The sequence below is a fragment of the Mus caroli genome, chromosome 14 (genome assembly GCF_900094665.2).
Source record: "Mus caroli chromosome 14, CAROLI_EIJ_v1.1, whole genome shotgun sequence".
Classification (NCBI taxonomy): domain Eukaryota; kingdom Metazoa; phylum Chordata; class Mammalia; order Rodentia; family Muridae; genus Mus; species Mus caroli.
In genome coordinates, this window is record NC_034583.1 from 47106105 (window position 1) to 47115251 (window position 9147).

The window sequence follows — 9147 nt, forward strand, 5'->3', positions numbered from 1 at the left end:
AGACATAAAATAAATCTTTTTTTTTTCCCAAGTACAAGTTTTTAATAAAGATAATTACAAAAGATGGAAAAATCAGCTCAGAAAGGCCAATTGTTTCTTTAATAGATCCGGCTTTTGACATAATAACACATCAATTTAAATACAATCACATTAAGCATGGTGGGAAAAAATTTGCTTCATAATTAGAAAAATTCACAATAAAACTTGCCAAGAAAAAAAAAAACAAGCCATTTTGAAAATAAATACAGTCCATGCTAAAACAGTATAAAATGAAGCCAATGTCCTCAAACAGGGAAGGTTTCTTATCCCAGAATCGTCTCACTTTTTGAGGTTCCTAAAGTTGGAGAGTCAAATTCAAGGGTTGCTGAGTTGTTCTGACTTGGCTCCTTTGGTGTCTGCTTTCTCACCACTATTGTCCTTGGATTTGTCTTCTTCCTTAACATCTGTCTTCTTGTCCTCTGTCTCCTTCTTGTCTTCTTCAATTCTAGCCTTCTTTGCTCCCTTCTTATGATCAGCAACATTCCTACGACCTCCTTCACCTTCATCCTCAGAATCTGAAAACTCTTCATCGCAAGCTATCCGTTTGTTTGTCTGATGCTCGAATGGAAATTCTTTTGTCCGGGTCTTCTCCATCCTCATCTCCACTGTCTTCATGAACAGCATCCTCTGGAATAGCTTGCATTTGAACACCAGGTGCATGTGGTAACATACATAGATTTTCAAATAAACACTGTTTTATCTTTTCCATATATTCTGGAGTGTTCTGGTTTGTCATGTTTGAAGGACTAATATGCAGTTTGAAGTCTGGCCCAAAATACTCAAAGTAATCATTATATGGCAACTCATTGGGAATTTCACAATCAAGGGCAACTGTAGTCTCATATGTCCAACATCGAGCAACATTCCGGATTGTGTAGCCTCCTCCACCGAGCATCAGCAATGGCAAGTTAAAAGTTTTCACTACTTCTACACATTTAGCATGACCTTTGACAGTTAGATTGAAACAACCGAGTCTGTCCCCAGACAGGGAGTCTGCGCCACACTGCAGCACCACCGCGCTAGGCTGGTACATCTCCATCACTTTTGAGATGATAGGCTTAAAAATTTGTCCATATGATTCATCTATACCATCTCTCATGGGAAACTTGACAGCATAGTATTTTTCCCTTTCCAGCACCAATATCCCTCAAGTCTCCTGTTCCAGGAAAGTATTCCCAATATTTATGGAATGAGACAGTCATCACACGATCTGTTGTATAAAAAGCTTCCTCAACACCATCACCATGGTGGATGTCTATGTCAATATATAAGACTCTCTGATAATACTTTAGTAATTCGAGGATGGCAAACACAATAGCATTAATGTAGCAGAACCCTGATGCTTCTGACTTCTTGGCATGATGTAGTCCTCCAGCCCAATTGACAGCCATATCAGTTTGTTGCCGGTTTAATTTCATAGCCCCAGCAACTGAACCACCGGTGGAGAGCTGACAAAACTCAAAGAGTCCATCAAACACCGGACAATCTTCTCCGACGTTAAATCTCTGCATCTGCTTACTGTACTCAGACATGTTATCTGGTCTTATTGATCGTAGAAACTTGATATACTCATCGCTGTGGTATTTAGTCATTTCTTCAGCAGTGGCTTTATGAGGCCTATATATTTCCATTTTTCGGTATAAACCATAATTTAGCAGCAAGTTATGAGTCATCCGGATTCAATGAGGCTTCATGGGATGACCCTGGCCATAATAATAATTTCCAATATCACCATCATAGTAGTAGCACACTTCCTTCTTGCCGCCTCCTTGACTGTACGCCATGGGCTCAGGCCGCCGCCTCCGGGCAGCGGCTCCTCCTCCGGCTGCTCCCGCCCGCTGCTGCTCGACGTCCAGACAAGAGGGCTGACTGGGACGGCCAGTGCGGCAGCCCTCGGAGCAAGGGCAGCCTGGAGCGGGACAGCGGCGGGTGCCGGGAGGGCCGTAGCGCGCAGAGCGGGATAGGCAGCGGCTTTTTTTTTTTTTTAAAGATGGTAATGGCTGTTCTTCTCAGCAGACAGCATTTCACAACAGTATGCTATACCATTTATCGCTTAACACTTCTTGGACATTATATCTTTTTCACTTTTCTCTATTGTTTGGATTTCAGTTTTGGAATCATTTCTGCTTTTTACAAAAGTTTTATACATCCCAACGTAGCCTCAAACTTGCTATGTAGCCAAGGGTATCTCTAAACTCCCTATCCTTCTGCCTTCTATGTCCCGAGAGCTGAGATTACAGGTGTGCATCACCACTCTTGGCTTATGTGGTATTTTGTGCATGCTTGGTAGGCCCTTGCGTGAGCCCTAGCTTTGGAAATTTTCTTTTTTTTTTTTTTCTTTTTTTTTCTTTTTCTTTTTTTTTGGTTTTTCGAGACAGGGTTTCTCTGTATAGCCCGGGCTGTCCTGGAACTCACTTTGTAGACCAGGCTGGCCTCGAACTCAGAAATCCGCCTGCCTCTGCCTCCCGAGTGCTGGGATTAAAGACGTGCGCCACCACGCCCGGCTGGAAATTTTCATTGACGTTGATTTCTTCAAGCTCAGAGGTTCAGTTATTCTCCCCAGGAAAAGTTCATGCCACACATACACACAATTAGAATAGACAATGAAGAAATGTTTGAAGCAACTGTGGTTCTCCCTTCTCCTGGGGGTTGGGTGGGGAGGGCCATTGGCCACTGGCCCGAGGGCAGAGGAAGCAAGAGCAGAAAACAGGTTCAGAAGACTGAGGAGTTCTGGAGACAGCTTCCGTGAGCCAAGTCTAGTTTATTGTTCCAGGGTTAGGGTATATAAGGGCTCTTAGGGGTAAGAGTGGAGAGGGCTGATTGATCATAACACCGTGTGTAATTATCACAAGGGCAGGAAGTTAGAGTGTGACTTGTGTGCTCAGTCATGCACAGGATCATTCTTCAGATGAGGTCACTCTGCTCAGAGACACTCTCCAAATAAAGTTAGGCAGAGAAAGGGGGGCCCTGATGAGAAAGGGACTCCTCCATTTTGTATAGAGTTCAGAGAGCTATCAGGACATGGTGGCTTGCAACCTTAATAGCAGGGTTCTCCAACAGCAATGACTGAGAATTGTCCATAAGCACAGACCCAGAAAACTCAGACTAGCAAGAGGAGCCAAGGCAATCTTTGTCCCAGTACCAGTGTTGTTTCCTTCCAGTTCTTCCTTAGAATTCTCCGTGCACATTACCTGCCTGGTCCTCCAGATCGTCCACTTTTCCTGTTAGAAGCCAGAGTATAGTTTTTTGTTTTTAATTAATCTATTTATTTTATGTATATGAGTACACTGTAGCTGTACAGATAGTTGTGAGTCATGATGTGGTTGCTGGGAATTGAACTCAGGACCTTTGGAAGAGCAGTCAGTACTCTTACCCGCTGAGCCATCTCTCCAGCCCCAGGGTGTAGTTTTAAAGTTTTTAGTATAATAATTCCATTCCACTTGCCATGGCTGAGTCTGGTTCTTATGCTTGCTCTGAAAATTTAAAGTTTGTGTGTATGCTTTGCTTGGGTTTTTGTTTGTTTGTTTGTTTGTTTGTTTTTTGTTGTTTTGTTTTGTTTTGTTTTTTAGCATGCCAAAGAATTTCTTGTGGGACTTCAGATCTTCAGATGTGCCAATTAAAGAAACTGAGGAAATCAGTCTTTAGTCTGCGAGGTTTTTGTTTTTATTTGGCTAGAGGTTAGGTTGTGTTTAGTGTACGTTGCAGCTGTAGATGTTAGACTAAAATTCCTCTAGTACTTAGTATTGACACATCGCTTGTCTTTGATGTTCTTTATAGATTTCTGGCAGATGCCATGCAGGAAAAGCTGACGTAGGCAAGTGAGCTCCCTGGAGATGGCCCTCCATCTTGTTGACTACAGTGGGTGCTCTCTGGTGAGTCATGGCCCCAGAGACTTCGTCCCAGGATTGCTTCTTGCTACTAATGTGTTTTCTCATGTTTGTCATTGCCATAATCCTCGTTTATTTGGCTTGGTGTGAGTGGACTCTGGGAGACCCTCACTGCCTATAACCTGGTGTGATTACTTCCTGGGTGATAGCCCACCCCATTGGGCAAATTTCCTGCAGGTCAACATGAAGATGAACTTTCATGAATTAATGCTGTTTAGATGAATTAATGACTTAATAGCATTCCGGATTTGATTAAAATAATTTTAGGAAGAAAGTTTAAGGAGATGGCTTTAGTTGTTTTGCCAGAAAGATGCAAGAATAAGATGCTAGAATCCAGAATAGAATGTGCCCCCTCCTCATAGAATAGTAAGTAAAGGCCGCATAATAAGGAAAACAATGAGCTTTTATAAATTGTACTAAGAAGAGAAATAGGCTTGAGACGTATTTGTGATCAAGGAAAAACATTCGTTCTAGGTTAGGTCCAAGGATGCAGCCACAGGTGTGCACCATGGTAAAAGAAGGCCATGTGAAACTGTTGCTTTGAACTTATAATGAGGTTATAAATGAAACACTGCTTTGAACTTACTATCAACTTCTGTAACTTTCTTTTGTGTAACATTTTATCTGTGAGGTACTTTTATAAAGAACTTTTGTCTAAGAGAACTTTTGTCTAAGAAGGTATAAAAAAGCTGAGAGAGAAAAAAAAAAAGTGTGGCTGTTGGGTCTCTGCTCCATTCACCAAATGTACATGTCTCTATGTCTATCTATATTTATGAGCATACATACGTATGTAGGTATATGTGTATGCATGTGTGGAATGTTAAGACTGCTAATCCACTCTTCAAGACTGGGGAGGCATAATTCCACCCACCCCAACATTCTGGAGCCCCAAAAGAAAGACACAAATGTGCAGAGTTATTTTTAATATGCCTGAACTAGCTTAATGGTTGGGCCACTCCTGAACCTCCATGTGGCTAACACACTCTCCTCCAGTATTCTTGAGTTATTACTTTTGAAAACCTATACTTTATCTTTGCTGCCCAAGGCCCAATGGGAGATGGCTCCTGAGGCGGCTTTTCCCTGAGTCTTCCATGGTTGGGTCTCTGTCTTCCACAGCCCTCATGTTTGTATCCTCTTCCTACCTTCTGCCCTGGCGATTCTCCTTCACCTTGTCCAGTGTTTTCTCTCCATAAATCCTCAAAGTCTCCCCTCTGTCTCCCTGCCCAGCCATTGGCTGCTGGCTCTTTATTGGCCACTCAAAAAAACAACTGTTGACAGGGACCCGCAGTGGACGTGTGAATTCCCGTGTAAGCACAAAACAAAAGCCCAACATTTGTGCACTTGTGAAATTGATGAAGCATGTGGTCAGGCGCCGACAAGGTGCGTGTGTGTGTGTGTGTGTGTGTGTGTGTGTGTGTGTGTGCATGCGCGCACGCACATGTGTATGACCTTCTCTCTATCCGTTTCTTTTCCTCCAGCTTCTTCAGAGTTAACAAGAGTTCAGAGTTTCTCTCCGGGCATTCTTGCCCACCCCAGATAATTAAATTTTGTTCCATCAGCAGTGCTAATCCCATAAATTGTCCACTGCTATCAGCAGACACCACCCAAAACCCATCCACAGATAGCTGGTATTAGTCAAAACTCCAATTTCAGAACGCCTTGGTTTCCCCTTTAGTGTCAAAGCTGATCTTTGGCAGACTTTCTTTTCACTGTTTTCTGATGTTTTTTCCCCCTTCTTTTCAAAGATTTATTTGTTTCTATTTTATGTGTATTGAGTGTTTTGCCTGCATGCCTAGTGCCCATGAAGGCCAGAAGAGGGTGTCTGATCCTTTTAACTGGAGCCACAGACTGTTGGGAATTGACATGTGTTGTGACATGTGTAGTTTGGGGTTTTGATTTCTTTTTTTTTTTTTTTTTTTTTTTCGTTTTTCGAGACAGGGTTTCTCTGTATAGTCCTGGCTGTCCTGGAACTCACTTTGTAGACCAGGNTGGCCTCGAACTCAGAAATCCGCCTGCCTCTGCTCCCCGAGTGCTGGGATTAAAGGCGTGCACCCCCACACCCGGAGGGTTTTGGTTTCTTTACAAAAACAGAGAAATAGGATGTGTTTTTGTTTTAGTCCCGGGAGTGGGATGTGGGGCTGCTTCCGACTGTCCACAGCAGCTCTAACAGCTGCACGAGGTTTCTGCAATTGTTTGACATTTGAAATTCTGGGGACTTTTAAGGGGATATGTAAGTGCTAGCGCTGCAGAGGTGCTGGGTCGTTGGTCACAGTTTGTTAAGTAGTCATGCACAAAGAAGAAACAAAAAAGAAGAAATTATATATCCTGATGGGGAACATCAAACTTCCCCTGGGAACTTGACATCCCTAATCAGCAAGAAGTCGTCTAACAATAATGTCAGCCCCTTTTCAACTCCTGACTTTGTTCAGGTATCTCTTTCTTTCTCCCCCTCTCTATCCTTTTGTCTCTCCTATCTCATATTAGGGGGTTGAAAAAGTAGAAAGGGGGTGGAGAAGGGTGGAAGAAAAAAAGAATCCACAAAGTAGCCAAAGACCAGCTACAGTCATGTGGATGCTGGAAAAGAAACCCTGGTCCTCTGCAAGAGCAGCAAACACTCTAAACCACTAACTGCTGGGCCATCTCCCCCAACCCCTCTTTGAGACAGAGTCTCGTGTAGTTCAGGCTAGCTTGGAACTGGCTATGTTCTGAGGATAGCCTTGAACTTTCCATCCTAGTTCTATCTCCACAGTGCTGAGGTTGTGGATGTCTAGCACCACGCCCAACTTCTAAAAACTTCTGAACATCCAACATGTTCAGGTTTTCTCTTATATTCCTGTTACTTTCCAAGAGTTCTGTTTTGTCCTTTAAAATTATTGGGTACACGTATGCTACGATGAACATATGGGGGTCTGAGGACCAACCTGTGAAGTCAGTTCTTTCCACCCACCTTTACATGGGTTCGAGGGATCAATTCATAGCCAATGGCTCTGCCTGCAGGGTCATCTCACCAGCCCTATAAGAGCTCTTGTGATTAGGGGGTGGAAAGGAGTCTGGGAGGGGTTGGGAGCATTCTCTTGTCCTACACTTATGCAGGTGTCTTTTAGAATTTGTGCTGAGAACTGCGACTTTCACAAGTGTTTCTTAGGCCCCTATATTCCCCTTGTCTCCTTAGAGGTAAACATGAAAGCCAGAGTAGGCTGGATTTAAGTTTCCCTTGTAAAGGGTGGGAGGAGCTAAAGCTGGGAACATCTCCCTTTCCAGATTAACTGGACTTTTAGTGACTTGAGCTGGTTAAATCTCTTCCTTCCTTCCTTCCTTCCTTCCTTCCTTCCTTCCTTCCTTCCTTCCTTCCTTGCTAACTTCCTTTCTCCCTCCCTCCTTCCCTCCCTCCTTCCCTTCCTTTCCTCCCTCCCTTTCTTTTCTTTATCTCTTCTTTCTTTGGTCTTTCTTTTTAAAGATTTATTTATGTTATATGTGTAAGTGCACCAAGTGAGCCTGGTGTCTGTAGAGGTCAGCAGAGGGTGTGTGATCTCCTGGAACTGGAGTTACAAATGGCTGAACCTCCATGTTGGTGCTGGGAACTGAACCCCAGTCTTCTAGAAATGCACCCAGTGCTCTCAACCACTGAACAGTCTCTCCAGCCCCAGAGTTAGTTTCTTTTGAGGGCAGACTTTGTTCCAAGTGGAATAATAGCTCCAGAAGTTCTTTTATTGTACAGGATTTTATTGTACAGGAGCCTGAAGAGGCTACCTCCTGCAGTCAGGCAGGACTCCCAGTGGAGGGATAAGGGCACTGACCCCCACACAAAATCTTTGACCCAAATTGTGTCCTGTCAACAAGAAGTAGGGGGGCAAAGATGGAACAGAGGCTGAGGGAACTGCCAACCAATGACTAGCTCAACTTGAGACACATCCCATGGGCAAGCACCAATCCCTGACACTATTAATGAGGACTATAACAGGAACCTAACGTAACTGTCCTCTGAGAGGCTCCACCCAGTAGCTGACTAAAACAGATGCAGAGACCCACAGCCAAACATCAGATAGAACTGGAGAGTCTCATGGAAGAGGTGAGGGAAGAATTGAGGGACCATGAGGGGATAGGGACTCTACAAGAAAACCAAACAGTCAACTAACCTAGACCTTTGGGGGCTCCCAGAGACTGAACCACCACCCAAAGGGCATACATGGGCTGGACCTAGGCCCTGGCACCGATGTAGTAGATGTGCAGCTTGGTCTTCATATGGGTTCTCAACAACTGGAGCAGGGAGCTGCCTGTGGATCCTGTTCTCTTAACCGAGCCGCCTTGTCTGGCCTCAGTGAGAGAGATGTGCCTAGTCCTTCCGTGACTTGATGTGCCAGGGTGGGTTGGTACCTGGGCAGGGGGCTCCCCATTCTCAGAGGAGAAGTTGAGGGGGATGGAGTTGGACTGGGGGACTGTGATCAGTATGTAAAGTGAATAAATAAATAAATAAATAAATAAATAAATAACTGGGGGGAAAAGAGTGGAATGAAGCCTAAAGTCACAGTTGGTAGCTCACACCTTAGTCCCAGTACTGGGGAGGCAGAGACAGGCAGACCTCGGAGTTCAAGGCCAGCCTGGTTTACACAGGGAGTTTCAGGCCAGTCACGACTATATAATGAAACCATAACTAAAAGAAGGAGGAGGAGGACGACGACGACGAGAAGGAGGAGGAGGAGAAGGAGAAGGAGAAGGAGAAGGAGAAGGAGAAGGAGAAGGAAGGAGAAGGAGAAGGAGAAGGAGAAGGAGAAAAGTGGGAAGCCTAGTGGACTTTCCTATAGTTTTCACTGAGTAGCTGGGAAAGCTTCCAGAAGCAAAGCTGTGGACGTGGAGGCCCCTGAGAATGGACCCAGGCCCTGGAGACTAGAACTCATGTTATTTATGTGGAGTATCCAACTATTTGTCTCTTGTATTTCATGTGTTACTGGTTCCCACGGAATCCCTGCTCTCCTGCTGCTGTGATTCTGCATCTTCCTCCTCCTCTCCAGTTTGGGGAGAGCAGTTTGCCTTGCACTCACACATTTTTCTTCCTCTCTTTTTTAGACAAGAGTCTCACTCTATAACTCAATTTAGCCTGGACCTTCCCTTGTAGCCTGGGCTGGCCTTGAATTTATGGTCATCCTCCTGCCCCAGTCTTCTCAGTACTTGAATTACGGATGTGAGCCACCACACCTGACTTGTGCTCATAATTCTGATAATC

General features: G+C 44.4%; 1 pseudogene; it reads right to left on the bottom strand.

Annotated features, from left to right (window-relative positions):
• Positions 1-214: 214 nt before the first annotated feature.
• Positions 215-1872, bottom strand: LOC110309486 (annotated as a pseudogene).
• Between the last annotated feature and the right edge of the window lie 7275 nt (positions 1873-9147).